At 39.4% G+C, this 12,511-nt stretch overlaps 1 protein-coding gene across 2 annotated transcripts in view; it reads left to right on the top strand.

Moving 5' to 3' along the window:
• SCAI (suppressor of cancer cell invasion) overlaps positions 1-12,511 on the top strand; it is a 141,496-nt gene that overhangs the window by 85,966 nt on the left and 43,019 nt on the right. The gene's annotated exons all lie outside the window — the stretch shown is intronic.

Below are 12,511 nucleotides of genomic sequence, written 5' to 3' on the forward strand. Positions count from 1 at the left end.
ACATGTCGGCAGGGTTGGTTCCTGCTGAAGCCTCTCTCCTTGGCTTGCAAATGGCCATTTTCTTGCTCTGTCCTCACATGGTCGTCTCTTTGAGCACGTGAATCCCAGGTGTCTCTCTGTGTGCCCTAATCTTCTGCGTATTAGGACACAACTCAGGGTTTTTGACTTGTTGTCAAAACAAGTCACAATGTTGTTGTCAACAGCATTCCAAGAGTGAGCTCTCAGAGAAGGACTTTACTAATGTAGAATCAAAATCTAGGTTGTTTTTCCCTGTGGTAGAAAGGAGAGAGTATTAGATTACAGGCGCAAAGGGGTTATGAATTTCAGTCATAACTCAACAATTTACTGGCCATGAGTTCCCAGGCAAATCATTTAAGCTCTCTGATCCTCATTTTAGTGTGTGTGTGTGTGTGTGTGTGTGTCTGTGTGTGTTTACGTGTATTACACATACCTATGCTGGGGAAGCCATGCATTTTAGGACCGGACTAAGGAAACAGAAGCCAATGAAAGAGACTGTTAGAACAGAAAGAAGAGAGGGTTACAAGATGGTGAGGAAGTGATGAGCCATGTCAATGCCATAGGGAGAACTGATATGAGGACTGGAAAGTGGCTATTGGACTTGGATTTTAGGTGTTGGTAGGCATCAGTGATCTTAGCTAATTCAGTTTAGTAAGGTGGTCGATTTATAGAAACTTGGAAGAAACTTCGTAAGTGCCATCTCGACTTTACATTTGAAACATCTCTGAGAAGTAGGTTTAATCATTTGCACTAATAGTCTCCCAACTTTCGCTGATAAGAGTTGAGGATTTTAAAACAGTGAGATTAGCATCGTGCTTTCGATTTCCTCTGAAAACTTGGCAAAAGAATATGAGCAGCCAATTTATAACAAAGGTGCCTTTGCAAAATGTGAAATATAAGGTCATTTAGCTTATGGGATAATTCACACAGCCCCATTTAATTTAATTCCAGGGACCATTAATTTCCCATCTCTACTGACAGTAATAATGACCAAATGGTATATTCAGAGTTTAAAACCAGAGTCAAGCTCTGAATAGTAGAGGAAATTATCTAAAACTCTTTATAAAGTACCTTAGTTAATTTTGGACTCTAATCATATTAGAGTATAATAGCTTCTACGAGATGTTTCACTAGAAAAAGGGTGATCATGGGGCTTACCCTTTAGGAAGTTTTTTTTTTAAAAAAACTTAAACACTGTTTTGAAAAAGATATTGCTGTCTTTATAGCTGAGTCTTCAGACTGGATTGGTAGATGCTCTAAATTCTTTTAACGAAGATTGTATAGAATTTAGTCAACATTGTTCATAGCTATAAATCAGAAAATACTTGTGTATTACAACTTACGTTTGGAGCCTTGTTCTAACCGTTTTAGGCCGACCACCTTTTATGTGCTTTTAGCCCTCATAGAAAAGTCCCTTCCCCTAAAGCCCTTTCCACTGAACACCTGAAATTATATAGTCATGAGATAAAATACTGAGTTCTAATTCTGTTTTCTCCCTTAACGAGATGTATTACTGAGGTTTATTAAATTTGTCAGTTTTCGAAATGCAAAGGAACTTATAGGCAAATGCTTACTTGAAAATTTGCAGAGAGGCTTTACATAGTATCTTTAAAGAAGCACTCAAGGGTTATCAGTGCTCATGAAGTTGATGTTGCTGCCTAATGCTTTTATATAAAATACTGTCTTCCTAGCAGTAGCCCCTTGGTAGGGGTCTTAAAGATTCTAACAGCAACTTCAATTTAAAAATAACTGATTAGAGAAGCAAGAAGAACTACAGTCCTGCAGCCTGTGGAACAAAAACCACGTTCACAGAAAGATGGACAAGATGAAAAGGCAGAGGGCTATGTACCAGATGAAGGAACAAGATAAAACCCCAGAAAAACAACTAAATGAAGTGGAGGTAGGCAACTTTCCAGAAAAAGAAATCAGAATAATGATAGTGAAGATGATCCAGGACCTCAGAAAAACAATGGAGGCAAAGATCGAGAAGATGCAAGAAATGTTTAACAAAGACCTAGAAGAATTAAAGAACAAACAAACAGAGATGAACAATACAATAGCTGAAATGAAAACTACACAAGAAGGAATCAATAGCAGAATAACTGAGGCGGAAGAACGGATAAGTGACCTGGAAGACAGAATGGTGGAATTCACTTCTGCGGAACAGAATAAAGAAACAAGAATGAAAAGAAATGAAGACAGGCGACTACACCCGTGACAAGTTGCTGGGGGGAACACAATGGCCGAAGCGGCGGAGGTAGCACTAAGTGATGGGGACACTGAGGGTGGCCCGGCGGCGAGGCCCCGCAGTGGCGGTGTGTGCGGCGCTGGGCTCCTGGGCCCAGGTCTCTGGCTCCGCCAGTCTGGCCCAGCCGCCAGGGCCCCAGTCAGTCACGGTCCCGTCCCTTGGTCTTCCGCTCGCAGCCCCAGCCCGCAGCTTTGAGGTCCTCTGGGCGGCCCACCCAGCCCGGGTAGGCAGGATGGCCCTTCCTGGCTCAGCGCCTCCAGGGCTGTTATCTACGGGAGCAGAGCCCGGAAGGGATGCGGCCAGGCCCGGTGCGCTGCCAGTCCACGCACAAGGCGGTCTCCGAGAGATCCGAGTGCAGGAGAGTGAAGGGGACCAGGTCATGCTGGATAATGAAAAGAAAACTGAGAAGGAGGAATGGAAGCTAAAGCAGGAAATTTCTGAAGAAACAGGATCAGGACACCCAGTACAAATACCCCATGGATCTAAATTCTTAGGACCCAGTGAAAGTGAGAACAGCTTGGAGAGGCAACAGGTAAACTCAGCAGAGGCTGGACTGCTACACTCTTCTTTTGAGGAAAAGGGGTTCAGCCAAGTGAGCATTACCCTTAAGAAAACCCTTATAGGAGAGGGAAAGCTTGACATTAATAAGAAAGTGAGAATTTGTGATCTGACCCCAACCGTTACACATCAGAGAGTTTCAACAGAGGAAAGAACCTATAGGTGCAAGGCATGTGGCCAGAGCTTCAAATAGAAGTCAGGACTTACTCAGCATCAGAAAATCCATACCATAAAGAGAATCTATAAGTGCAACAAATGTGGAAAGGTCTTCAGCAGGAGCTCTAACTTGTTTATACGTCAGAGAATTCACACGGGAAGGAAACCTTATGTTTGTGGTGACTGTGGCAAAGACTTTAGCTGAGCTCCAATCTCATGCGACATCCGCGAATTCATACCAAGGAGAATCCGTATGAATGTAATCAGTGTGGAAGAGCCTTCAGGGGAAGCTCAAACCTTATCCTGCACCAGAGAATTCATAGTGGAGGGAAGCCATATGTATATAATGAATGTGCGAAGGCCTTCGGTCAAAGCTCAGATCTTATTATCCATCACAGCATTCACAGTGGAGAGAAACCCTATGAACGTAATGACTGTGGGAAAGCATTCAGTCAGAGCTCCCATCTTGTTAACCACCAGAGAATTCATACTGGGGAGAAACCCTATGAATGCAGCGAATGTGGAATAGGCCTCAGGCAGAGTTCCCTTCTTATTCAGCATAGTGGAGAGAAACCCTACAAATGCCCTGAATGTGGGAAAGCCTTCAGTGGGTGCACAGTTTCTCTTAAACATCAGAGACTTCATATTGGAGAAAATCTTGAATATGAGAAAGCCTTCAGTTCAGATTCAGAACTTAACGGACAGGAGACAATTCACAAGGAAAAGAAATCTTAAGAATGTAATGAATGTGGAAAAACCTTCCTAGGCAGCTCAGATCTTATTAGATATCCAACAATTCACACTGGAGAAAAACCTTTTGAATGCAGTGGATGTGGAAAGGCCTTCAGCAGGATCTCAGTCCTTATAGAACATCAGAGAATCCATACTGGTTAGAGGCCTTATAAATGCAGTGATGTGGGAAAGCCTTTAGGGGGAGCTCTCAACTTATTCAGCATCAAAGAATTCACAGTGGAAAGAAACCCTATGAATGCAATGAATGTTGCAAGACTTTTAATCAGAGCTCAGACCTTATTCGACATCACAGGATTCATAGTGGAGAAAAGCCCTATGAATGTAATGAATGTGGAAAAGCCTTCAGGTGGAGCTCAGACCTTGTTAGGCATCAGAAAATTCGCACCAGAGAGAAAGTTCATGAATGTAATGAGTATGGAGAAACTTTCAGTCAGAGCTCAGGTCTTAGCATCAGAGACACCACACAGAATCCTAGGAAGACAGTAATGATAAAATGTCTATATATATATATATTTGTTTTTAAATACTGTTGTGTCTACCTTTAGCCATCGTAGCTATAATACTTGGAAAATTCTAAGCTTCTTAAGAGCGATTTTCATCTGATTCAGTTTAGAGTGTTCAGCCTCAGGCTGTGTGCAGATTTGTCCTTCCTAAACACTTTCCACAAAGACCTTGATGGGGTAAGCCTTTAATTACATTTTCACTCCTTACTTTATCATCAGAGGTTCCACACCACAGGGGAATCTTGCAAATGGAAGAACTTGCTTGTAAAGCACCTACATCATCACAAAATTGTGTCCTCGTGTGTCCTCTTCAGCAGCACCAGGAATCTAATAACTTTTCCCATCTTTTTATCCATAATATGAACTGTACCAAGGGAATATAAGATAGGTGGGATATCCTGAACTCTAGAATGAATGGTTCCTCCTGGGACAGAGTAAAATCCAAAAGTCTGAAAATGGTCCTGATGTTTTCTCATTAGAATAAATGTCAATATATAGAGTAAAAAAAAAAAAAAAAAAAAAAAGAAATGAAGACAGCCTAAGAGACCTCTGAGACAACATTAAACGCAACAACATTGGAATTATAGGGGTCCCAGAAGGAGAAGAGAGAGAGAAAGGACCTGAGAAAATATTTGAAGAGATTATAGTCGAAGACTTCCCTAACATGGGAAAGGAAGTAGCCACCCAAGTCCAGGAAGCGCAGCGAGTCCCATACAGGATAAACCCAAGGAGAAACATGCCGAGACACATAGTAATCTAACTGGCAAAAATTAAAGACAAAGAAAAATTATTGAAAGCAGCAGGGGAAAAATGACAAATAACATACAAGGGAACTCCCATAAGGTTAACAGCTGATTTCTCAGCAGAAACTCTACAAGCCAGAAGGGAGTGGCATGATATACTTAAAGTGATGAAAGGGAAGAACCTACAACCAAGATTACTCTACCCAGCAAGGATCTCATTCAGATTTGTTGGAGAAATCGAAAGCTTTACAGACAAGCAAAAGCTAAGAGAATTCAGCACCACCAAACCAGCTTTACAACAAATGCTAAAGGAACTTCTCTAAGTGGGACACACAAGGGAAGAAAAGGACTTACAAGAACAAACCCAAAACAATTAAGAAAATGGTCATAGGAACATACATATCGATAATTACCTTAAATGTGAATGGATTAAATGCTCCAACCACAAGACACAGGCTTGCTGAATGGATACAAAAACAAGACCCATCTATATGCTGTCTACAAGAGACCCACTTCAGACCTAGGGACACATAGAGACTGAAAGTGAGGGGATGGAAAAACATATTCCATGCAAATGGAAATCAAAAGAAAGCTGGAGTAGCAATACTCATATCACATAAAATAGACTTTAAAATAAAGAATGTTACAAGAGACAAGGAAGGACACTACATGATGATCAAGGGATCAATCCAAGAAGAAGATATAACAATTATAAATATATATGCACCCAACATAGGAGCACCTCAATACATAAGGCAACTGCTAACAGCTGTAAAAGAGGAAATCAACAGTAACACAGTAATAGTGGGGGACTTTAACGCCTCACTTACACCAATGGACAGATCATCCAAAATGAAAATAAATAAGGAAACACAAGCTTTAAATGACACAATAGACCAGATAGATTTAATTGATATTTATAGGACATTCCATCCTAAAACAGCAGATTACACTTTCTTCTCAAGTGCACACAGAGCATTCTCCAGGATAGATCACATCTTGGGTCACAAATCAAGCCTCAGTAAATTTAAGAAAATTGAAATCATATCAAGCATCTTTTCTGACCACAACGCTATGAGATTAGAAATGAATTACAGGGAAAAAAACGTAAAAAACACAAACACAAGGAGGCTAAACAATACGTTACTAAATAACCAAGAGACCACTGAAGAAATCAAAGAGGAAATCAAAAAATACCTAGAGACAAATGACAATGAAAACACGACGATCCAAAACCTATGGGATGCAGCAAAAGCAGTTCTAAGAGGGAAGTTTATAGCTACATAAGCCTGCCTCAAGAAACAAGAAAAATCTCAAGTAAACAATCTAACCTTACACCTAATGGAACTAGAGAAAGAAGAACAAACAAAACCCAAAGTTAGCAGAAGGAAAGAAATAAAGATCAGAGCAGAAATAAATGACATAGAACCAAAGAAAACAATAGCAAAGATCAATAAGACTAAAAGCTGGTTCTTTGAGAAGATAAAGAAAATTGATAAACCGTTAGCCAGGCTCATCAAGAAAAAGAGGGAGAGGACTCAAATCAATAAAATTAGAAATGAAAAAGGAGAAGTTACAACAGACACTGCAGAAATACAAAACATCCTAAGAGACTACTACCAGCAACTCTATGCCAATAAAATGGACAACCTGGAAGAAATAGACAAATTCTTAGAAAGGTATAACCTTCCAAGACTGAACCAGGAAAAAACAGAAAATATGAACAGACCAATCATAAGTAATGAAATTGAAACTGTGATTAAAAATCTTCCAGCAAACAAAAGTCCAGGACCAGATGGCTTCACAGGTGAATTCTGTCAGACATTTAGGGAAGAGCTAACACCCATCCTTCTCAAACTCTTCCAAAAAACTGCAGAGGAAGGAACACTCCCAAACTCATTCTATGAGGCCACCATCACCCTGATACCAAAACCAGACAAAGATACTACAAAACAAGAAAATTACAGACCAACATCACTGATGAATATAGATGCAAAAATCCTCAACAAAATACTAGCGAACAGAATCCAACAACACATTAAAAGGATCATACGCCACTATCAAGTGGGATTTATCCCAGGGATGCAAGGATTCTTCAATATACGCAAATCAATCCATGTGATGCGCCGTATTAACAAATTGAAGACTAAAAACCATATGATCTGGGCTTCCCTGCTGGCGCAGTGGTTGAGAATCTGCCTGCCAATGCAGGGGACACAGGTTCAAGCCCTGGTTTGGGAAGATCCCACATGCCACGGAGCAACTAGGCCCGTGAGCCACAATTACTGAGCCTGCGCGTCTGGAGCCTGTGCTCCGCAACAAGAGAGGCCGCGAAAGTGAGAGGCCTGCGCTCCGCGATGAAGAGTGGCCCCCACTTGCCACAACTAGAGAAAGCCCTCGCACAGAAACGAAGACCCAACACAAAGAAAAATAAAAATAAATAAATAATCCTACACCTTAAAAAAAAAAATCTAGGAGGGTTATTGAGCCTAAATATGAAAAAAAAAACCCATATGATCATCTCAATAGATGCAGAAAACGCTTTTGACAAAATTCAACCCCCATTTATGATAAAAACTCTCCAGAAAGTGGGCATAGAGGGAACCTACCTCAACATAATAAAGGCCATATGCGACAAACCCACAGCAAACATCATTCTCAATGGTGAAAAACTGAAAGCATTTCCTCTAAGATCAGGAGCACGACAAGGATGTCCACTCTCACCGCTATTATTCAACATAGTTTTGGAAGTCCTAGCCACGGCAATCAGAGAAGAAAAAGACATAAAAGAATACAAATTGGAAAAGAAGAAGTAAAACTGTCACTGTTTGCAGATGACATGATACTATACATAGAGAATCGTAAAGATGCCACCAGAAAACTACTAGAGCTAATCAATGAATTTGGTAAAGTTGCAGGATACAAAATTAATGCATAGAAATCTCTTGCATTCCTATACACTAATGATGAAAAATCTAAAAGAGAAATTAAGGAAACACTCCCATTTAACATTGCAACAAAAAGAATAAAATACCTAGGAATAAACCTTCCTAGGGAGACAAAAGACCTGTATGCAGAAAACTATAAGACACTGATGAAAGAAATTAAAGATGATACCAACAGATGGAGAGATATACCATGCTCTTGGATTGGAAGAATCAATATTGTGAAAATGACTATACTGCCCAAAGCAATCTACAGATTCAATGCAATCCTTATCAAATTACCAATGGCATTTTTTGCGGAACTAGAACAAAAAAATCTTAAAATTTGTATGGAGGCACAAAAGACCCCGAATAGCCAAAGCAGTCTTGAGGGAAAAAAACGGAGCTGGAGGAATCAGACTCCCTGACTTCAGACTATACTACAAAGCTACAGTAATCAAGACAATATGGTACTGGCACAAAAACAGAAACATAGATCAATGGAACAAGATAGAAAGCCCAGAGATGAACCCATGCACCTATGGTCAACTAATCTATGACAAAGGAGGCAAGGATATACGATGGAGAAAAGACAGTCTTTTCAATAAGTGGTGCTGGGAAAACTGGACAGCTACATGTAAAAGAATGAAATTAGAACACTCCCTAACACCATACACAAAAATAAACTCAAAATGGATTAGAGACCTAATTTTAAGAGCAGACACTATAAAACTCTTAGAGGAAAACATAGGAAGAACACTCTTTGACATAAATCACAGCAAGATCTTTTTTGATCCACCTCCTAGAGTAATGGAAATAAAAACAAAAATAAAGAAATGGGACCTAATGAAACTTCAAAGCTTTTGCACAGCAAAGGGAACCATAAACAAGATGAAAAGACAGCCCTCAGAATGGGAGAAAATATTTGCAAATGAATCAACGGACAAAGGATTAATCTCCAAAATATATAAAGAGCTCATGCAACTCAATATTAAAGAAACAACCCAATCCAAAAATGGGCAGAATACGTAAATAGACATTTCTCCAAAGAAGACATACAGATGGCCACGAAGCACATGAAAAGCTGCTCAACATCACTAATTATTAGAGAAATGCAAATCAAACCTACAATGAGGTATCACCTCACACCAGTTAGAATGGGCATCATCAGAAAATCTACAAACAACAAATGCTGGAGTGGGTGTGGAGAAAAGGGAACCCTCTTGCACTGTTGGTGGGAATGTAAATTGATACCGCCACTGTGGAGACCAGTATGGAGGTTCCTTAAAAAGCTAAAAATAGAATTACCATATGACCCAGCAATCCCACTACTGGGCATATACCCAGAGAAAACCATAATTCAAAAAGACACATGCACCCCAATGTTCATTGCAGCAGAATTTACAATAGCCAGGTCATGGAAGCAACCTAAATGCCCATCGACAGACAAATGGATAAAGAAGATGTGGTACATATATACAATGGAATATTACTCAACCATAAAAAGGAATGAAATTGGGTCATTTGTTGAGACGTGGATGGATCTAGAGACTGTCATACAGAGTGAAGTTAAGTCAGAAAGAGAAAAACAAATATCGTATATTAACGCATATATGTGGAACCTAGAAAAATGGTACAGATGAACCGGTTTGCAGGGCAGAAATAGAGACACAGATGTAGAGAACAAACGTATTTACACCGAGGGGGGAAGGCGGCAGGGGTGGTGGTGGTGGTGTGCTGAATTGGGCGATTGGGATTGACATGTATACACTGATGTGTATGAAATTGATGACTAATAACCTGCTGTATAAAAAAATAAATAAAATTCAAAAATTAAAAAAAAAACAAAACTAATACTAAACTTTTTTGGGGTTATTTGTATGGAAATATGTTAATATAAATGTTTCAGACATTACATGAAATTCCTAAAAATCTTATATGTTCTGGTATAATGTTATAAGTCATAATTCTAGATATTATTTTAAAATGTATATCTCAGAAATAACTTAAAAAAATTTAAAAATAAAAATAACTGATTAGCTCTTCCTAATGCAACCTCTCATTAGGGATCCATGGAGACATAAAAAGGATAAAAACTTGCAATAAATTTGGAAACTAGTGTCTCTAGTTAACCTATTCGGTAATCTGAAATGAGTTTCTACTTATTGTAAGGATAATGGAAATAGATTTAAAACTGGAATTACTAGTTCATTCTTGTAATGTAGTGTCTGAAAATTTTGGGTAGGAAAACCTTTTGCTTTTTTACTCATTGTCTTAACATCTGGTACAGAAATGCAAATCTTTTACTCATTAATTCCACTTACAGAAATTTGTCTTTTACTCATATCACATAACTATTCAAGTTTATTACTATGAAGATGTTTATTGCAGCATTTTTATGACAGGGAAAAACTGGAAGCAATATGATTGTCCATCAGGAGGGGATTGGTTAAGTAAATTGGTTCATTATATACTACACTGTACACAGTAAATACTGATGTAATTCTATATGCATTAAAGAAACCTGATATATTATTAAACTAAAACAGCATGTTACAGAATATTATATATAGGTTGATCCCATTTATGTAAAATAATAGATAAACTGACATATGTTTAAATATATAGAGAAAATGCATTTTCAATGGGGGTTATTTCTGGGAACTAGAAAGGAAAAGCAGTAAGGTGTTTTCTATTTCTTGCTTTATACACTGTATAGTATTTTTGTTTTCTAAGAGACGTGTTTTCAAAACTGAAAAAGAGGGACTTCCGTGGTGGCGCAGTGGTTAAGAATCCGCCTGCCACTGCAGGCAACATGGGTTCGAGCCCTGGTCTGGGAAGATCCCACATGCTGCCAAGCAACTAAGCTCGTACACCACAACTACTGAGCCTGTGCAGCTAGGGCCCGTGCTCCGCAACAAAGAGAAGCCACCGCAATGAGAAACCTGTGCACCGCGATGAAGAGTAGCCCCCGCTCACCGCAACTAGAGAAAGCCCATGCACAGCAACAAAGTCCCAATGCAGCCATAAATAAATAAATAAGTAAATAAATAAATTTATTTATTTGTTTATTTTAAAAGAACTTGAAAAAGAAAGAAAAACATAAGGTCTCTGTGACAGATTGTTTGTAAAAGTCATTCCCTTCCCCATATCCATGCCCATGAGTCATCCCCCTCTCACACTGACGCTGGGCTTGGCCATGAGATTTGTTTTGCCTGATGGGACGGTGCAAACATGATGGAAAGACTTGAAAAGAAAAATGTATATCTGAGCTGCCCTCCCTTTTGCTGCTGTTGGGATCCTTGCAACCACCTCAGGTAAATGGACCCAAGCTAGCCTGTTAGATGAGAAACATGTGACCCAGCACCTTAGCCGCCAGCCAGGCTAAACATTCAGGGGAGACCATCCACTACTAGCTGTCCACAGTTGCATGAGTGAGATAAGAAGTGTTCCATGCTGTAATCAATGAATATTTATTATTCCTTTATAACACAAATGGCTTTTGAGAGTACAACGCTCTCAAGATTTCATTGACTCTGTTTGATTCAGGTTAGCTTCCATGTACCAATAGCCATGGCCACAATATTTCGAGACACTCCCCTCTCTCACTTCTAGACTCTTTTACAGGTGACCTTGAGCTTATCAAGCTTCTACAAGACAGCCAAATCCTTAGATTCTTTCCCCAGATCTATTTTGTCCCCCTGAAAGAATGTACTTGGCGCCGCTTTCATAAATTTCTTCACAGGCTTTAATGAAGAGGTTTTGCCCTGGGGATGAGACTGTCTAGGTGCTGTTCATAGCTAGCATGTCTCAGTTGGGTCTTTTACATTTATGCATTAGAAATTGTTGTATTTGTCAATCTTGAAAGTTCTGGAATTTGTGGATTTCCTCTTTTCCTTTTCAGCCCTGCTCGCAGCTAGTTTTTTTGAGTTCATCTCTTTCTCATATTTTGTTACGTGTGCCTAGTAGCATACTGTTTCCTGGCTTATTTGTATAAATCCACAAGTTCGTTAGTCACATTATCTACTTTCCAAGTTATTGCAGGCAAATGCGGTTTTGCCACTGTATTATATGACAGCTTTCAGTAACAGTTACTTGACACTCAGTCTCAATGCCAGTGTCACATAATGTATTTCTTAGGACAATAACCTAGTCCTGGTACCGGTTTCTGTACTAGCTTTTGCTGTAATAACTCTACTGGCTGCTGTAATAACTCCAAAATTTTAGTACCTTACTATAGTAGAGATTTATTTCCGGCTCCCATGTTAGCTACAAGTTGTCTGCAGTTCTGAGGCTCCATTAAATGTGCCTTCTGTGTTCCAGGCTGAGGAGCAGCCCTATCTTGGTCTTAGGTCAGAGGGAAAAGTAAAAATGCTGAACCATGTAATACCTCTTAAATCTTCTTCTCAGACATGTGGTATATAACTTATATTTCATCGGCCAAAGCAAGTTAAATGGCCAGGCCCAAGGACAAGGATATATAGTTTCACTTATAGGGAGGGGGTAGAATAGTTGAGAACAATACCACCTGCACATCCACTTCTAGATTTATTCCCTAAAGCAATGTTTTTCCAAGTGCTGAGTTCTTAGCTGAAGACAAACATGTGG

This window comes from Eschrichtius robustus, chromosome 10, assembly GCF_028021215.1.
Source record: "Eschrichtius robustus isolate mEscRob2 chromosome 10, mEscRob2.pri, whole genome shotgun sequence".
Classification (NCBI taxonomy): domain Eukaryota; kingdom Metazoa; phylum Chordata; class Mammalia; order Artiodactyla; family Eschrichtiidae; genus Eschrichtius; species Eschrichtius robustus.